Below are 18,626 nucleotides of genomic sequence, written 5' to 3'. Positions count from 1 at the left end.
AAAACAAACAACAACAACAGAACACCATTGTAGCTGTGTCAAAAGAATGACAGATGGTGAACAATGCCTTGGGGAACTCTGATAGAAGCTCCAGGAAAAGAAGGCAGAAGGCCTTTTACCTCAGGTGCATTTTGTTCCCTGGATTGTTTGTGGGTATGATTTCATGTCTCCTGTGATGAACATTTACACTCAATTTATAAGACATGTTTATTTTTGTTAGATGTCAGATCATAGCTATAGAACCCAATCTGGTCAGTGTACCCTGAACCTGCATATGGCTTTCTGCCTTGCTTTTGTGCTTTCTCGGATATAATCTACAGTGCATGCCAGTCAATTGTGTTTAAATTTGTTTGTGCTGGAGAGATGGCTCAGAGGTTAAGAGCGCCGACTGCTCTTCCAAAGGTCCTGAGTTCAATTCCCAGCAACCACATGATGGCTCACAACCATCTGTAATGAGATCTGGTGCCCTCTTCTGGCCTGCAATCATACATGCTGTATATGTAATAAATAAATAAATCTTTGGCCGGGCGGTGGTGGCGCACACCTTTAATCCCAGCACTCGGGAGGCAGAGCCAGGCGGATCTCTGTGAGTTCGAGGCCAGCCTGGGCTACCAAGTGAGTCCCAGGAAAGGCGCAAAGCTACACAGAGAAACTCTGTCTCGAAAAACCAAAAAAAAAAAAAAAAAAAAAAATTTGTTTGTTCTGAGAAAGTTCTGGGAAAGTGCTGTTCTGTTAATATTCAGTTTGTACCTACTGAAGTTTATTTACATGCCTTTCTGAACTTAAACAATCTTCCTTGGATCAGTCTTTTTTTGTTCCATTTGTGTATAAAAGTAACAAAAGCAAGATAGTCTACAGCATTAGACTATAGTCTGTCCCATTCTTTCAGGTCCTGAGGTACCAGGTCCAGCAGACAAGATCTGAACAGGTCGATTGAAAAGTTGACACAGCAGGATTTTGTTATCTGTTCTGTTGGACTACATTTCAAAGTGAAGCTCTGAGGAAGGTAAACATAGTCTTAGTATTAGTGAAATTTTCCCTTTTTTTTTTTTGGTTTTTAGAGACAGGGTTTCTCTGTGTAGTTTTGGTGCCTGTCCTGGATCTCACTCTGTAGACCAGGCTGGCCTTGAACTCACAGAGATCTGCCTGGCTCTGCCTCTGAATGCTGGGATTAAAGGTGTGTGCCACCACCGCTCGGCTCCTTTTTTTTTTTTTTTAACCTCTACAGGTTTGTTTGTGTACTTGAATAAAACCTAGAAGCAAAAGACAGGAAGTGAGATTATTCAACTCAGCAATTATAAACACACTTCTTAAATTCCCCAAACTCTCAGAGAGTCTGATCACATTCTTACAGTTGAAAATGTACTATCTGTGAGAGTTCTCTGACAGTGTACAGATAACACTTTAGAATCTCGACTGTAGCTTCTTAGTAACCCTGGCTAAATTATGAGATGGGTTTGAAAAGATGTTAAGACAAAGTTCTTGTGTGAGCTGGCAAATTTATCCACATAGGAGATGGAATTCAAGTTTGATTTTCATTTGAAAAACTTTGTCTTCTGATTTTCTCAATGAGATCTGTCTTTTATCTCCTCAACTATTTTTCCAAACACTTAAAAAAATTTTATTAAAATATAATTACATCATTTTCTCCCCTCCCTTTCCTCCCTCCAACCCTTGCCTTGTGCCTTTGCTCTCCCTCAAATTCATGTACAGGTTACATAACAACTGTGTCTCTTTGTAGAGAAGAAATGAGATAGTTAAGATGGGTCTGTGTAAGAATAAAGCTTTGCACATGAATGCACATTCCAGAAGGCAGCTACGACAGCATGAACTAAATCAGAGATTGAAGCAGAACAGTGTTTGGGGGAATGTGGAAACTTCTAGGTATTCAACACTTTGCACAAGCAGTCATATATATATATATATATATATATATATATATATATATATATATATAGTTGCTTACATTTGGTTATATCTGTATTTTCCTCTTTTAAGTACTATCTTGCTTTAGGCTACTTGTACAAAACAGATGGTAAGTCCTTCCATAGAGGAAAGAGAATTCAGTTTTTCTCCTGGAACTGAGTTTTTCAGAAAGCAAGACAGTGATTTCTAAGAAGAAACCTTTTAAGATACATAAGAATAGTGCTGGCTGCCTGGGTTGTGGAATGGCCCATCTGTTCACACTAGAAATCTCAATGAGAGGCAGGAATGCTCCTACTAATTTCAACATTCCATGGGCCCCATGCTCATTGACAGGGGAGGCACCAAATGACCACCCATGCTGTGGCCCAACCATAAAACTTGTGGGCAGAATGAAAAGCAAGCATGGCAGATGCCCTCAACAGGGAGGTGAGTAACATATTTGTGAGCTTTGTAGCTTTTCCTACTGGATTGGCAAGAAGCTCAGCTAAACAAGATCACAGTGTTGACAGAACTAGTGTGTGGCAGCAGAGACACACAAAATACAACATTGGCATTTGTGTATTTCACCAGTGTCCAGGGGTTTAGCTATAACATGTGCATTATGTCCCTACTTCCTCAGTCCAGAGAAGCTACATCTAACTACAGAGAGTTAATCATGTCATTTTATATGTACCTAAAAAGAGCTTTTGCTGAAAAGAACTAAAATTAGTATAACTAATCTTTCAATGTTCATAACTTTAATGTCTTTAAATTTATTCCTTGATAATTTCATACATGTAAACAACAAAATTTCATATTCACCACTTATTTTCATTTTCCAACTTAACCTTGATTCCTTCAGTTTCCTGTTCCTCACCCATACATGGGAATAGCTAATTGGACTTACTGGGTTATTTTTGTGAAAAATCAAAGAACTTTTATGGTTCTATATTAGAATTTTTAAAACTATAATTTTGCTACCCTCTTGGGAAAGTAGTTTACACACATTCAGGATCAGATAATGTAGTTAATAGTGCTGACTGAAGAAAGTCAAAGTAGTGTTTCACACTGGGGGATTGTTCTGTGCTCTGTTTTGCTTCCATTTAGAACTTCTGCTCAGGTGGAATAAGTATCACTTCTGTACCCTCTGGAACCCAATGCCCTTGAGATTCTGGGAACATTCTACATTGTTCCACGAACATTTTTGTGAATCTCACAATTGTGTAGCCTCGAAGAATACCAAAAACAACTAATTTGCAATCTTACATTCATTCCATATCTTTCTTTACAGTCCTTAGGGAAGTGATTTTCAGAGTGTTTGTTTCTGCCTTTGGATGTGCTTACAAAGAGAAATGGCCTACAAGCTACCACTGAGAGAATAGAAAGAGTGGGTTGATACTTAGAGAATGTACCCTTGTGTACTTCAAGGAATGACCCTAAAAATTCAAATGCACGATGTTTTCTTCAGAGTAATACCCAGAGGTAGATATTATTAGTCTTTCTGTTCAGATGAAAAAGCTGCACTCAGAGGGCCCCAGATTTATCTAACCAAGTTTGTTCAGCTTTGAAAAAAATGGAGGAAATTGTTTATCTTACACAGAAAGTTTGGCAAAAATTTTCTCTGTGAACACAGCCTAGCTTCCATCTTACTTCACAACTAAGTAAACCTCAACTTCAGGCTGTCAAGCTCCCCCTTAAAGCAATTTTCTGGAACAATTTTGCTTTGTTCCAGAAAACCCTGAATAGTGCAGCTGATGGAGGCCTGGGATCTAGTTTCTGAAGGAGGATGGATCCTAACTTTATCATTGCCAGCAGTCACCTAAACCTACAGAAACCCCTTGCCATTTCTCACTTTCTTTCCTCAACTGAGCCCCCACTCTCCCAAATCTTTATTACTTCCTTCCCACATCAAGATACCCACTTAGCTCTCTACAAATAAAAGCCAAGTTCAGTTTTCCACACTCTTTTGTTATAGCACATCCATGTTCAGTAATAATTGGGAAATGTAGGATTCCCATCCATGTTTATTAAACTTGACGAAATTATTCATCAGTGAAGCAAGATGTTTTTAATTCATTGGACTTGAAGAGTTGAAAAATGTCAAATATACATACTTGATACCTTAGGGGCATTGCTTTTCTTTTATGGAGACCACCAAAGTTCACCACCTTTAGACATCAAAAGGCAGATTCACCAAGTGTCAGAGATAAGTCACTGCTGGTTAGGACATCCTGTGTTTGCTGCCAACAAATCCAGCCCTATCGAAAGCACTAGAAGGAAAAATCCAACCCGAGCATGTTAGATGCATCCATGAAAACACAGGCAATAGATAATCCCACACCAACAAATCCCAATGAAGGGAAACACAGAACAGTACCAACAAAAAATATCAGGAATTAACAAATCACTACTCATTACATTAATAGCCCTTAATATCAGTGGACTCAATTTACCTATAAAAAGACACAGGCTAATAGAATGGATATGACCACAGGATCCATCCTTCTTCTGTATACAAGAAACACACATCAACTTCAAAGACAGACACTACCTCAGAGTAAAAGGCTGGGAAAGGTCTTTCCAGTCAAATGGACTTAAGAAGCAAGCTGGTTTCAGTCTTAGAATGCTGCAGTTTAAAGCAATAGCTTCACAATAAGACTGATTCAGATGGAATAGTTTACAATGTGTGTAAAATATACGTAGGCTTGAAAGAGACAAAAAAAAGGTAAATTAATATAAAAAAAGCCACGTAAAGACGAATATTACACAGAGAATCTGGATTGTGTTGTCTTTGGGATTTTTAACTACAAAAAAACATTTGATCAAAAAAGATGTTGAATTAAACCAATATGTATATTTTAAAGGTAACTTGACTTCAAAATTTAGATGTAAGGATATGTTGCTTTGGAAAAGAGGTTCTGTTTTTGTTTCCACAGAAAGCCAGAGGCTATGGATTTGTTCCAGATTAAGATACATCAGGTTTGACCAGCCAAGACCCCCTGAAAGGTCTCTGATGACACCATGGCCCAGATAATTTAACATCCAGAACGGTTTCAAGGCAACTGGCTCACACAATACAGCTTCATGGACTACCCCATAAGCCTAAAATTTTCTTTGCGTCCCCATAAGTTACAGTGCCCCCCTCCAGCAAGAAGTAGTAAGAGATGCTATGCCCAAATTCCCAAATATACCAAGCTGGCTTTAGAGGTGGAATTGGCTCACTCCTCCTCTAAACCCAGACATCTTGCTTAAAAAAAAAAATGGTTAAGAGATTCTTGTGTCCCAAATCAAAAGAGCCCTCTGGTGTGGGATAGAGAAAAACCAATATTTTTATTTAAACCAGGTTGATTATAAATGCGATTTCTTCCCAAAAAAGGGGGGGATATGATATAGATATATAGGATATAGAGATGATAAGATAAAAGGGTAGATTAATGAGCCTACTTTTAAAGAACAACAACTTGTTTAAAATGTTTTACATTGGTATAGATTTTAGTTTATGTTTAAAATGTTTTACATTGGTATAAATTTTAGTTTATTGATACAAACTTAAAGTTAATTTTGTTATACTGTATATATATTTCTATTCTTGTTTGAGGTATTATGTTTATGTAACTCATTTAAAATTGTAATGGATAATTAAGAAATAGATTAATAATTAGTCATCTATGATAATCATATTTATAGCCATGTTAGTTAAGTCTTCTAGGTATACATAGATATATTTCAGATAGATATGTAGTCTTCAAACACAGGATCTATCCTTCTTCTGTATACAAGAAACACACATCAACTTCAAAGACAGACACTACCTCAGAGTAATAGGCTGAGAAAGGTCTTTCCAGTCAAATGGACTTAAGAAGCAAGCTGGTGTAGCTATCCTAATATCTAACAAAATACACTTCAAACTAAAATTAATCAAAAGTGATCAAGGACATTATATGTTCATCACAGGAAAAATCCATCAAGATGAAGACTCAATTCTGAACATTTATGCCCCAAATAAAAGGGCACCATCATATGCAAAAGAAACATTACTAAAGCTTAAATCATACATCAAACCCCATACACTAATAGTGGGAGACTTCAACTCCCCACTCTCACCAATGGACAGGGCTGCCATACAGAAACTTAACAGAGAAATAAGGGAACTAACAGACATTAGGACTCAAATGGACTTATTAGACATCTACAAAACATTCCACCCAAACACAAAAGAACATACCTTAATCTCAGCACTGCATGGAACCTTCTCTAAAATTAATCACATATTCAGATACAAAGCAAATCTCATCAGATACAAAAAAATGAAATAACCTCCTATATTTTATTGGACCACTATGCCTTAAAGTTAAAATTCAACAACAACAACAACATAAATTACAGAAAGCTTACCAACTCATGGAAACTGAATAATGCTCAACTGAATCACCATTAAATCAGGGAAGAAATAAAGAAAGAAATTAAAGACTTCCTAGAATTCAATGAAAATGAATGTGCAACATACCTAAACTTATGGGACACTATGAAAGCAGTGCTAAGAGGAAAGTTCATAGCTCTAAATGCCTACATAAAGAAGTTGGAGAAATCTTACACTAGCAACTTAACAACACATCCCAAAGCACAAAAGAAAAAGAAGCAAACTCACCCAGGAGGAGTAGACACCAAGAAATAATCAAATTGAGGGATGAAATCAATAAGATAGAAACAAAGAGAACAATACAAAGAATCAATGAAACAAAGAGTTGACTCTTGAGAAAATCAACAAGATAGACAGACCTTTATCCAAACTGACTAAAAGGCAGAGAAAGAGAATATCAAAATTAACAAAATCAGAAACAAAAAGTAAGACATAACAACTGACAATGAGGAAATCCAGAGAATCATCAGGTCATACTTCAGAAAGCTGAACTCCACAAAACTGGAAAATCTAAAAGAAATGGACAATTTTCTGAATAGGTACCATATACCCAAATTAAATCAAGACCAGATAAATAATTTAAATAGAACTATAGCTACTATGGAAATAGTAACAGTCATTAAAATCCTCTCAACCAAAAAAAAGCCCAAGACCAGATGGTTGCAGGGCAGAATTCTACCAGAATTTCACAGAAGAGCTCATACCAATACTCCTCAAATTGTTCCACACAGTACAAACAAAAGGAACATTGCCAAACTGTCTTTATGATTCTACAGATACCCTGATACCCAAACCGCACAGATGCAACAAAGGAGAATTACAGACCAATCTCCCTCATGAACATAGATGCAAAAATTCCCAATAAAATACTAGCAAATTGAATCTAAGAATACATAAACAAAAATCATCCATCATAATGAAGTAGGCTTCATCCCAGAGACATGGAGATGGTTCAACATATGAAAATCTGTCAATGTAATACACTTTATAAACAATTTGAAAGAAAAAAAACACGATAATCTCATTAGTGTAAGATGAATTGCTAAACAGTCTTATTAATAAGAAACCCACACATTAGATGCTGAAAAAGTCTTTGACAAAATCCAACAGCCCTCCATGATAAAGGTCCTAGAAAGATCAGGAATACAAGGAACATACCTAAACATAATAAAGGCAATTTAGAACAAATCGACAGCCAACATCAAATTAAATGGAGAGAAACTCAAAATGATTCCACTAAAATCAGGAACAAGACAAGGCTGTCCACTCTTTCCATATCTATTCAATATAGTACTCACGGTTCTAGCTAGAACAATAAGACAACAAAAGGAGATCAAGGGGATACATATTGGGAAGGAAGAAGTCAAACTTCTGCTATTTGCAGATGATATGATGTCTATGTAAGTGACCCCAAAAATTCTATCAGGGAACTCCTACAACTGATAAACACCTACAGTAATGTGACAGTATACAACATTAACTCAAAAAAAAAAATCAGTAGCCCTCCTGTACACCAATGATAAATGGACCAAGAAAGAAATCACAGAAACATCACCCTTTACAATAGCCACAAATCATATAAAATACCTTGGGGTAACTCTAACCAAAGAATTGAAAGAGCTGTATGGCAAGAATGTTAAGTCCTTGAAGAAAGAAACTGAATAAGGTATCAGAAAATGGAAAGATCTCTCACATTCATGTATAGGTAGAATCAACATAATAAAAATGTCAATCTTACCAAAAGCAATCTACAGATTCAATGCAATTTCCATTAAAATCCCAACACAATTCTTCACAGACCTGGAAAGAACAATGTGGTGATATTTTATTTGTGCTCCAACAAATAAAACTTGCCTGGGGCTTGAGGAAAAAAACAGCCACTATATTAAATACAGAGGTCAGGCAGTGGTAGCATATGCCTTTAATCCTAACATTTGGGAGGTAGAGATTCACCCGGATCTCTGTGAGTTCAAGGCCATACTAGGAATAGAGCTAGGCATGGTGACACATACCTTAATCCCAGCACTAGTTAACCATAAAGATCTGGAGGTCTGTCAGACAGACAAGAAGTGATAGAGCTGGGCAGAGAGAGGAAGTAAGATGGCAGGGCACAGAAAGGTATCCAGGCATGAGTATACAGGAAGTAGCTCTCTCTTGGACTGAAGATTTCCTAGAGGTAAGAACTTGTGGCTGGCTTTTCTATCCCTCTGATTATTCAGCTTTTACCCCAGTATCTGGCTCTGGCTTTTTTTTTATTATTAATAAGACCATTCAGCAATTCATGTTACATCTGGTGCCCAACATTGTGGCACGAATTCACAAAAAAGCCACTTGTCTGGATAAAGAAAATGTGGTACATATACACAATGAAGTATTAATCAGTAGTAAAAAACAATGGCATCATGAAACTTGGAGGTGAATAGATAGAACTAGAAAATATCATCCTGAGTGAGTTAACTCAGACTTAGAAGGACAAACATGGTGTGTACTCACTTATAAATGGATACTAGATGTGAAGCAAAGGATAACCAGACTACAACCCACAGCTCCAGAGAAGCTAGGACACAAGGAGGACCCTAAGAGGGATGTATGGATCACCTTGGGTAGGGGAAAGAAAGAAGATCCCCATGAGTAAACTGGGGATGAGGGAGGGCAATAGAGAGGAGGTGATGGGGCATGAGAACATGAGGGAACAGGATAGTGGAGCTGGGTGAGGGATGGAGTGAGAGAGCAATGAAAGAGATAGAGGGAGAGATTACAGGGTAAGAGAGAAACCTAGAGCTAGGGCAATTCCAAGGAACACATAAGGACAACCCAGACTAGACTACTAGTAATAGTGGTTAGGGTTCCTGAACTGGCTTACCCCAGTAATCAGATTGGTGAATACCTTAACTGTCATCATAGAGCCTTCATCCAGTAACTGATGGAAGGAGATACACAGATCCACAACCATGTGCCAGGCTGAGTTCTGAGAGTCCAGCTGGAGAAAGGGAAGAGGGATTACATGATTAATGGGGGTCAAGATTGTGATGGGGAAATGTACAGACAAAATGAACTAAGCTCTGATGAATTCAAGCACTTTAGACTGACAGTTGTAGAACCTGCATGGGACTGGGCTAGACCCTCTGCATACAGGAGACAGTTGTGTAGCTAGGTTTGTTTGAGGGGCCCCTGGCAGTGTGATCAGGATCTATCCCTGGTGCATAAGCTGTCTTTCTGGATCCCATTACCTATAGTCAGACACTTTGCTCACCCTTGATGCAGCAGGAAGGAGCTTGGTCCTGTCTCAACTGAATGCATCAGATTTAACTGCCCACCCCCCCACATAGGAGAACTTACCCTGTTGGAGTGAGAGATGTGGGATGGGTCAGAGGGAAGAAAGTGGTGGGTGAGGGGAGCGGCAGGAGGGATGAGAAGGGGATCCACGGTTGGTATGTAAAATGAGTTTAAAAAAATTTAAAAAAATTGAGCATTATGTGTAAGCAATCGGACTGTAGACCTCAAAGTCCTTATGTCACTTGTATAACGTCTAGCACTCACCACACTGCCCCCACCACCACTCACACATATAAATATGTGCTTGCACCAAAGAGTGAGTTGTAAAGGCAGAACCACGTCCAACTATTTCCAAATTTTCTATTCTATTTGTGGACCAAAGCCAGTGCTTACATGGTAGATTTGGAATATGCAGTTAGAAGTAATTATTCACATGCACATAAACATTCCAATGTTTCCTGGGGTATGCAGAATACTTGTCACTTATCTTTCTTCTGTGAGTAGCTCACCAATAAATAATAGAGGAAAGGACAGAGCAAATGTGTCTTCTTTTACCTATTTGTATGCAAGCAGAACCTACATTATTGCATTAAAAGTCTTTCCTTCCCCCTCTATTCTTCAACATCTCTCTTTTTCCTCCTTTTCCTCTCTCTCTCCATTGTTCAGAAATATACTTTTTAGCTCTATGAGTCTTACAAACTTTCCTAAAATATCTCAGAAGTCATTCACTGACACACCAGCAATAGAATTTTTTTAAGTAATAAAAGTGTTGCCTCTAATTATTGAAAATATAGGCAGTTCTTACCAAATCAAAATTTTTCATAAGCCTCAGAAAGATTTATGAAAAAATAATGTCCATTTGAACCTGCCTAGCAAAGAAAGGAAAATACTGTGTATCAATACAAACATCTTAGGACACTCTGAATCTCCTCCTGCAAAGAACGCAGCAGCCTGGGCACTCGGATCCTTCCACCCACTGTCTTCGTAGCCTCATTGTTAATCTTTTGTTTTTTGGCCAGGTCTGTGGGACTTTCCCCACACATATTTTCCATTCTATTCTGAGGTGCTTTTCTATTTGTGGAGTTCCAGAAACAGAAGCAAAATATGTTACCAGCAGAAAATGGTGACGTTTACCACCTTAGTGGATGTCAATTTATATTCACTGCAGAGTAGAGATTTTATAGATATAGGCATATTAGATTCACACATATATTTCTAACATGCAATCATTTTAAATCAAGTAGAAAATCCATGCACACATGTGCATAATCTAACCCAGGAGTTGATATCACGTATATGTGTATATCTAATGTCATAGTGTCCAGAACCATGTCTATCATAAGTAGAAGCTAACAGAAGATGAGATTGCTAAATTTGTGAAGGATACAACCTTTTATGATGAAGGCGCAGGTTTTGCTCATCAAGAGGAAAGAAAGTAGTCAATTTATGTCTCTCCACATGGAGAAAGATGCTTATCCATTATTAGCTACTGCTTTTCTAGATGACTCTAAAGATGAAAGCTTCATTTCCTTTCCCTGCCATATGACTGTGAACAAAGGCCTAACAAGATAACAAAGGCTGCGGGCAGACTGAAACACTGCTTTATTCTCAGATCGTGGAAGCAAACATAGAGACTCAACGCAATGAAGCAGGTTGGGGATGCAGCTCACTTGTAGAACATTTGCCTAGCGTGTGCAATGTCAAAGGCTCAACCTCCAGTACTGCAAAAACGAAGCAAAACAAAAGAAATGCCACAAAAGTCATGCATATGTAGTCATAAATTTATAGATGGTGCCTCAGATCCTGGAGCTAAGAAGATTCATAACACCTGTGGTAGATGCTGTGGTATTCACCCAATTCACCTTTTCTACATCAGACACTCAGAACCTCTCAGGAATTGGGACTGTGACTGACTATTCACAAAGTGATGTCCAGTGTCCTACAAGACAAAAATGTCCAGCTAAGGCCATTGCCCTTCCTGGAAAGGAAGGCTGTCAAGAACACAATGTCCTGCCCTCCATTCTCCATCCTTGATCTTTGTTAATGAGTCATGTCAGCTCTTGAGCATCCCAGAGTGTCCCTAAACTGCTAATGGATGCTGTCTTCTCCATCTTCAACCTTCTTGTTCTGTCTTAGTTTGTGTTACTATTGCTGTAAAGAAACATCATGTTTAAGGCAACTATAGCAAAAGGAAGCATTTAATTGGGGCTTGCTTACAGTCACAGAGATTTGGCCCATTATCATCATGTTGTGGAGCATGGCAGCACAGACAGACATGGTGCTAGAGAAGTAAATGAGAGTTCTGCATCTGGATCCACAGGCAACAGGAAGAGAAAGCCACTGGGTCTAGCTTGGGCGTTGAAACCTCAAAGACCATCCCCAGTGACATACTTTCACTAACAAGGCCACATCTACCCTAACAAAGCAACACCTCCTAATCTTTCTCAAATAGTGCCACTACCTGATTACTAATCATTCAAGTATATAAGCATATGGGAGCTATTGTTATTCAAGCCACCACATTCCACTCTCTGGCCCCAAGAGGCTTGTAGCCATATTAGAACAGAAAAAAATGCATTCATTCAAACTTCAAAATTAGCTATAGTCTTTGACAGTCACAACACTGTTTAAAAGTCCAATGTTCAAAATCTCTTCTGAGAGTCAAAACAATTTCTTAACTCTAATCCCTTGTAAAATCAAAATCAAAAAGCAGATCAAATGTAGTGGGTAGTCACTCCAGCTTTGATCTGGAAGTTCCAACCCCCACTGAGGCTTCGGTAACTGTCACACCTACAAGGCAGGGCCAAGAGAGGACCCTGAAGACCCCAGATTCAGATGTGCCAGCTCTCTTGGTTCCGGGATCCTGGATGCTGGAGGTAGACCTAGCAGAGTCTCCAGAGAACACCGCTGCCTGACTGCGCTATACCTTTCCCAGACCCTTTAACCTATCCCTTCACTTCTAAGTTACCCCACAAAATAAACCTCCCTTTTAACTACGTGGAGTGGGAGTGGCCTTAATAATTTCACCAGTAATCAAATACTTCCAAAATACAATGGCACAGAGTACACCTTTTGTCACTGCAAGAGAAAGAAACATAGTGAGGAAGTACTAGACCAAAACAAGACCAAAAACGAGCCAGGAAAATGCCAAACTCTTCAGTTCAGCCTCAGGCAGATTTTGGGGACAAGAGTAAAAAACAGCCACAGTCTTTGCCAAAATATCACAAGAATAGTCTCTTGGCCACACACTAATTAATATTCTTTCCCTCTGAATCTTCATGAGACAGATTGTTATAATTTACACTGCTGTCAGCACCATTACCTTTCTTGTTCCTACTAGTATATCCCATTAATCCCCACCTAAAATGTTTAACTGCTTTCCTAAACTAAATCTCAAAGTCTACATTCCTCCAGCAAGCAGTATGGTCAGGTTAGTCACAGAATTATCTCACTCCTGGGTGTGAATATTTGCCTTAGTTAGGGCTAGTATTTTTGTTAAGAAAAATCATGACCAAGGCAACTCTTGCTTATAATTTCAGATGTTTAGTTCATTCTTATCATGACAGGGCATATGGTGGCATGCAGGCAGATATGATACTGACAAAATAGCTAAGAGTTCTATATCCAGACCTGCAGGCAGCAAGAAGAGAGAGACGCTGGGCGGTGGTGGCGCACGCTTTTAATCCCAGCACTCGGGAGGCAGAGCCAGGCGGATCTCTGTGAGTTAGAGGCCAGCATGGACTACCAAGTGAGTTCCAGGAAAGGCTCAAAGCTACACAGGGAAACCCTGTCTCGAAAAACCAAAAAAAAAAAAAAAAAAAAAAAAAAAAAAAAAGAAAAAGAAGAAGAAGAAGAAGAAGGAGAAGAAGAAGAAGAAGAAGAAGAAGAAGAAGAGAGAGACACTGGGCCTGGCTTAGGCTTTGAAACCTCAAAGCCTGTCCTCCAGTGACATACTTTCTCAAGGTCACACCTACTCCAACAAGGGTGCAACTCTTAATTCTTCCCATGTAATGCCACTCCTTGATGACTAAGCATTCCAATATATAAGCCTATGGGGGCTATTCATAGTCAAATCACCACATGCTCCCACATTGTTGTTTGTGAGAATGCCTCCAATAATCCCAGCATATACAATCCACTTTGCCTATTTCTCAGGAGCTGTAGTACAATGTCACTTTTAGAATATAGTGAAGGCTACATTCAAAAACAAGTTCTATGCATGTTTTAAATACAATCACCAGGAATATATCCTTTCCTCTACTTCATGAACAAGACAGTTTCAGATTTATTATGCTTTCTATTCCATCTTGTTGGCTCAGTGGGGAAAACCAATAAGTTTATCTGCTTTCCAGTTTAGTTTGGGCTGAACATGAATAGCAGCACTCTGAAAATGGAAATAATAGCGGAGAAAGTGTCCAGTGTACATATCAACCAACTTGAAGAAATGCTGAGTCCTTGATTATTTTCTGCTTCAGTGATCTTTATTGAACAGCAATCCTGTTCTACATGAATAATATTTGTTTTATTGCGGAGATCTGCAATTCTTTATGTGAAATTTATTGTGTACCGAGTCTCACTTAGACCTTCTTCCATCTGTTTAGGGGAATAAACTGGCTTGAGGGATCAGGGGCTGTGAAAGAACATTGAACAGAATTCTAACATTTAGAATTTTTCTGTGGGTCAAAATAAATATTCTGAGCCTTGCCAAAGGTTCTCTTCCTAGATTAGAGAATCCCAGCTCATGCAAGCTTTTGAAATAATTGCCACAAATTCAGCAATTCTAAGAGGAAGTCTAAGAGGAAAATAACAGGGATTCTGATTGCTACCTGAGTAGCAGGCTTGCAGATATATGCGACTGCCTCATTCCCATATATAAAATGCCGTATCAATAAATATGTCTAAACACAGGATAAAGAGAAAGGCTCATATGTTTCCCAACAAACCCCACTCAGGTCTCTATTCCTGAAACAAAAATGATATGAAGAAAGGCAAAAAAAAAAAAATGCAAGCTTACATCATTACAGTTATTTGGTTATAATGAGTGCTTTCTGCAAGCTATAGGTGGTCAAGTATACATGTAAATGGCACTGATTTCACAAGAAATTGGGGCATTGAAGAAGAAGAGGAACAGAGTTCAGAAGCAAAATAGGATACAGCATCTCTGAGAAATGACCCTTGCACAGGAGACACAACATCCCCTAAGAGGGGGAAAAACTCTGTCAGAGACATGGATGCTATAGCCAGAAGGGACAGAAAACAGTGCTTGAAGGAATCTCTTTGCCTAAAGACAAATCTGTCTAGTACCCTCTGAAGCATGGCACCATGGCATTGTGAAAATGGGGATAATAATAATAGTTCTAGCAACAGAGGCTAAAAGAATATTCACTGATGAAAGGAAGATGTACTTTTAACTTTTTATAGCTGAAAATTCATTTGAAACAAATTTAAGAGTTCAGAGAGATGGCTCAGAAATTAAGTACACTTGCAGCAGACATGAGTTCAGATAGCCTGTACCCACACAAATGCCAAAAGACATCGTGGCCCACTTGCAATTCCAGCATTCAGAAATGAAAGATGGTACATTTTAGAGACTAAGAAAAATTTCCCACAAGCTTAGATTTTTTGCTTTATTTCTTAAATATTATAATGAAAAAATTAAATAGGGAGATAAACATCTTTGGAGCTCTTAAAATATCTGTAATAATTAATGGTGGAATTTTTCATTGAATTAATTAATAGTACCAAATGTGATACTCTCAAATTTTGTTACATATTTGGTTTTTCTTACAATTGAATCTCATTCATTTACTCTACTTATTGAAAGCCTACTCTAGACTCAGAGTCATATGAGGTCCTGAGGACAAAGAAATAGAAAAGAAGAAAAAGACTCATGTCCAAAGCTTTCAGAAGGTAAAAGTAAACATTGATTCAACCAATAATGCTAGTTTCCTACAAATTTGCCAAGAAGGCTTTGAAGAGAATGATGAGCAGTCACAGGGAAGACAAATCAGCAAGAGAACATTGATGGTGGTGTCAGAGATGAAGGCTAAAAGAAGATGCATCATTTTATTAGGAAAGCAAGTTGTATCCATACATCTAATTCTTTTAATAAGATGATCTGATAAATATCTCTACTAACAAAACAACTAATAACTAGTGAAATAAATTGGAGATAAAATTCACAATCTTACTTTAGGTGAAAACTATAATCATATAATAATTTAAAAAATGCTTGGTGAAGTCATACAACTGTGGATATTTCAAAAATAAGATTTCAATCCAACTATGCATCTGAAATACCTCACACATCTCCTGCCTCTTAAAATGAAGCAAGCATGCTTTAGTGAAGAAGATGGAGAATTAAAGGCCACCAGGACAGAAAATAGCAACACAGCTTTTGGAGTTCTATGCTTCCCGGGAAAAAGAGCACAAAGGAACAATACTGACCACAACAATAATTCTGCTCAGTTTCCAAATTTGCTGCATACTGTACTAAAACATTTGATTTAATAGCCTTACTAAAGATGATGTGTGAGCTGTACATTTTGGATTCTAGTCAGAACACGGGGTTCTCCATTAAAAAAAGAAAAACAAAAACAAAACTTCATGAAACTAGAGGGAACTTATCAAGTCACAATTGGCTGCATTCCAGCTCAGTTGGCTCAAAGGGACACTTATTTACTCTGAGTTATTTCTATTACAAATCATATTTGCTCTGGGAATCTTATAGTTAGAGAAGACTTTTCCAGGGCATCTAGCTTCACTATTTAAGAGCAGTGTTGATTAGTACCAGGAGAGTCAACAACCAAGGATCAAGCTCTTTGGTTTCATCCCATGTTACTGTTTGGTTCTGACATGAATGTAAGTAAAATGATCTAAGAATCATCAGGGATTCTGAACAACTTCTTAACCTCTGTGTCTCTCTGAGTAGCCTTAACTCACCTTGGCATTTCATGATTCGGGTTTTGTATATGATAGTTGATTTGGAGTTTTCTGGAAGCCCTTACCTTAGGTGCTAGCTACTAGGGGCCTGAGAGTTTAGCTGAGCTCAGAGTTGAAAGTACTGTGGATGGACTCCATGTGCCTTGGGCTCCTTAGATTGTGCTGTCTGAGTTCTGAGGACAACCATGATCAGAGCATCCAAAAGATACAGGCAGAAAATTTCAATGCTTCTGGTGCCTTTATTTGGGAATCTTATTCTTCATTTTCCCTATCATCTGCTGTGTATTCATTCATGAAGGATGCCTTCAATCTAGAAGATGGATCATCTTGCACTTAGCTTTTTTACATGTAGGGCAACACCTACACATAACAGAGAAAGCAAGGATTCTAGACTGTCTTTCCATGATATTTCTTTTTTATTTTTATATATTATAAATTAAAGTAGAATTACAACACTAATACTTGCTCAGCAATTGTCATTGCTATTCTATTCACAATAGTCAGAAAATGGAAACAATCGAAATGTCTTTTAACAGATGAATGGATAATGAAAATATGGTACATAAACACAATGAAATACTATTCAGCTGTAAAGGAAAACAAAATCATGAAATTTACAAGTAGAAGAATGGACCTAGAAGAGATTAAGTTGGGTGAGTTAACCCAGTTCCAGAAAGACAAACATCCCATCCTTCTCTTTCATTTATTATTCCTAACTCCAAATACTCAGATATGAGTACACAAAATGAAGTTATGACAGAAACCAGGAAAATAGAAAGGGAGCATAGGCAGGTGCAAGTTCCTTGAGAAGGGATGGGGGATGGGATGCATTGTATACAAATTCTTATTTGCCAGCTGTAGTTTTATTTTCTATCTTTCTAACTTCTGTAATTTTAAAAGGAATGCTCAGGGCTATGAAATCAAAAAGGGGACTGCTTCTACCTCAGAGGTTCTTGGACTACCCAACAAAGTAATTTAAAAAAGGATGGTTTTGATCAATCTGTGTCAATTTTGAGTATAATAGAATGAATTTTGTGCTGAAATGTGTTTGCTATTTTACTTTTGCTGTGACAAAATAACTAAGAGAAACAACTTAAGAGAGAAACCAACTTGTTTTGGTTCATAGAAGCGAGGGTTTGGGGAAGCATCTCAGATCATGGCAGTGAGTATGTGCTCAGAGGCTACAGAATCACAACAGATCTCATACCAGAGTGCAGCAAGAACCAAGGACCAGACCAGATAGAAGATTCAAGTGCCCATGCAGAAACCTAATTGCATTCACTCCACTACACCTCTCAAAGTTTCTAGAACCTTCTAAAACAATACTATTAACTGAGAACCAAATGTTCCGAGTATGAATCTATCAAACACATTTATCAAACCATAATTTTTAGATTAAACAAAACTGAATCTATCATTTCATATTACATCTCACAGAATCTACTAAATTCTGTCTTCTGAAAAGCTAAATTAAACAGCCTTTAATATCTTTTCTAGTTCTAATATTGTGTAAGACAAGATGGCTTTGTATAAATCTACCTCCAACTAACCAACATTAAACAATTATGTACATTTTCCTGATACAAAATTAAACAGCATCACCAGAGGTATCATCTCCTCTCACACCAGTTCATTACCTTCTGGTTTAAGGAACTTGCCATAGAGATGATCATGTTTTGAATGATGAAATATGAAACCTGTAGTATGATAATACCAGAATTCCTGTGCAGTGCATATGGCAAGACATTGGCTGTCTACTTTGTCTTGGTTTTTGTTCGCGAAGTCTTGAACTGTTGAAGGAGTGCTTGTCTACATGATGCACTGGGCACCATCGGTAGCAGTACATAGATATGTCCTTGCAAATATAAGCTTTATATTATATTCTAAGATATTATTTGTATTTTGATCATAGTTTTATACAGGAAACCATATTTTGACATTTCCTCTGAGACTACAGGAATACACAAGTACACCCTGCCTCTGTGCCTGCAAATATGTCACACATGGTTTGAGTTGGTCACCTGCTACAGTATCTCTTCTTCAAAGGTCACTATGAGTGTTATGGGTCACAGGCAACCTGCAG

This window comes from Peromyscus eremicus, chromosome 9 (assembly GCF_949786415.1).
Source record: "Peromyscus eremicus chromosome 9, PerEre_H2_v1, whole genome shotgun sequence".
Classification (NCBI taxonomy): domain Eukaryota; kingdom Metazoa; phylum Chordata; class Mammalia; order Rodentia; family Cricetidae; genus Peromyscus; species Peromyscus eremicus.
This window is presented reverse-complemented; position numbering follows the sequence as displayed.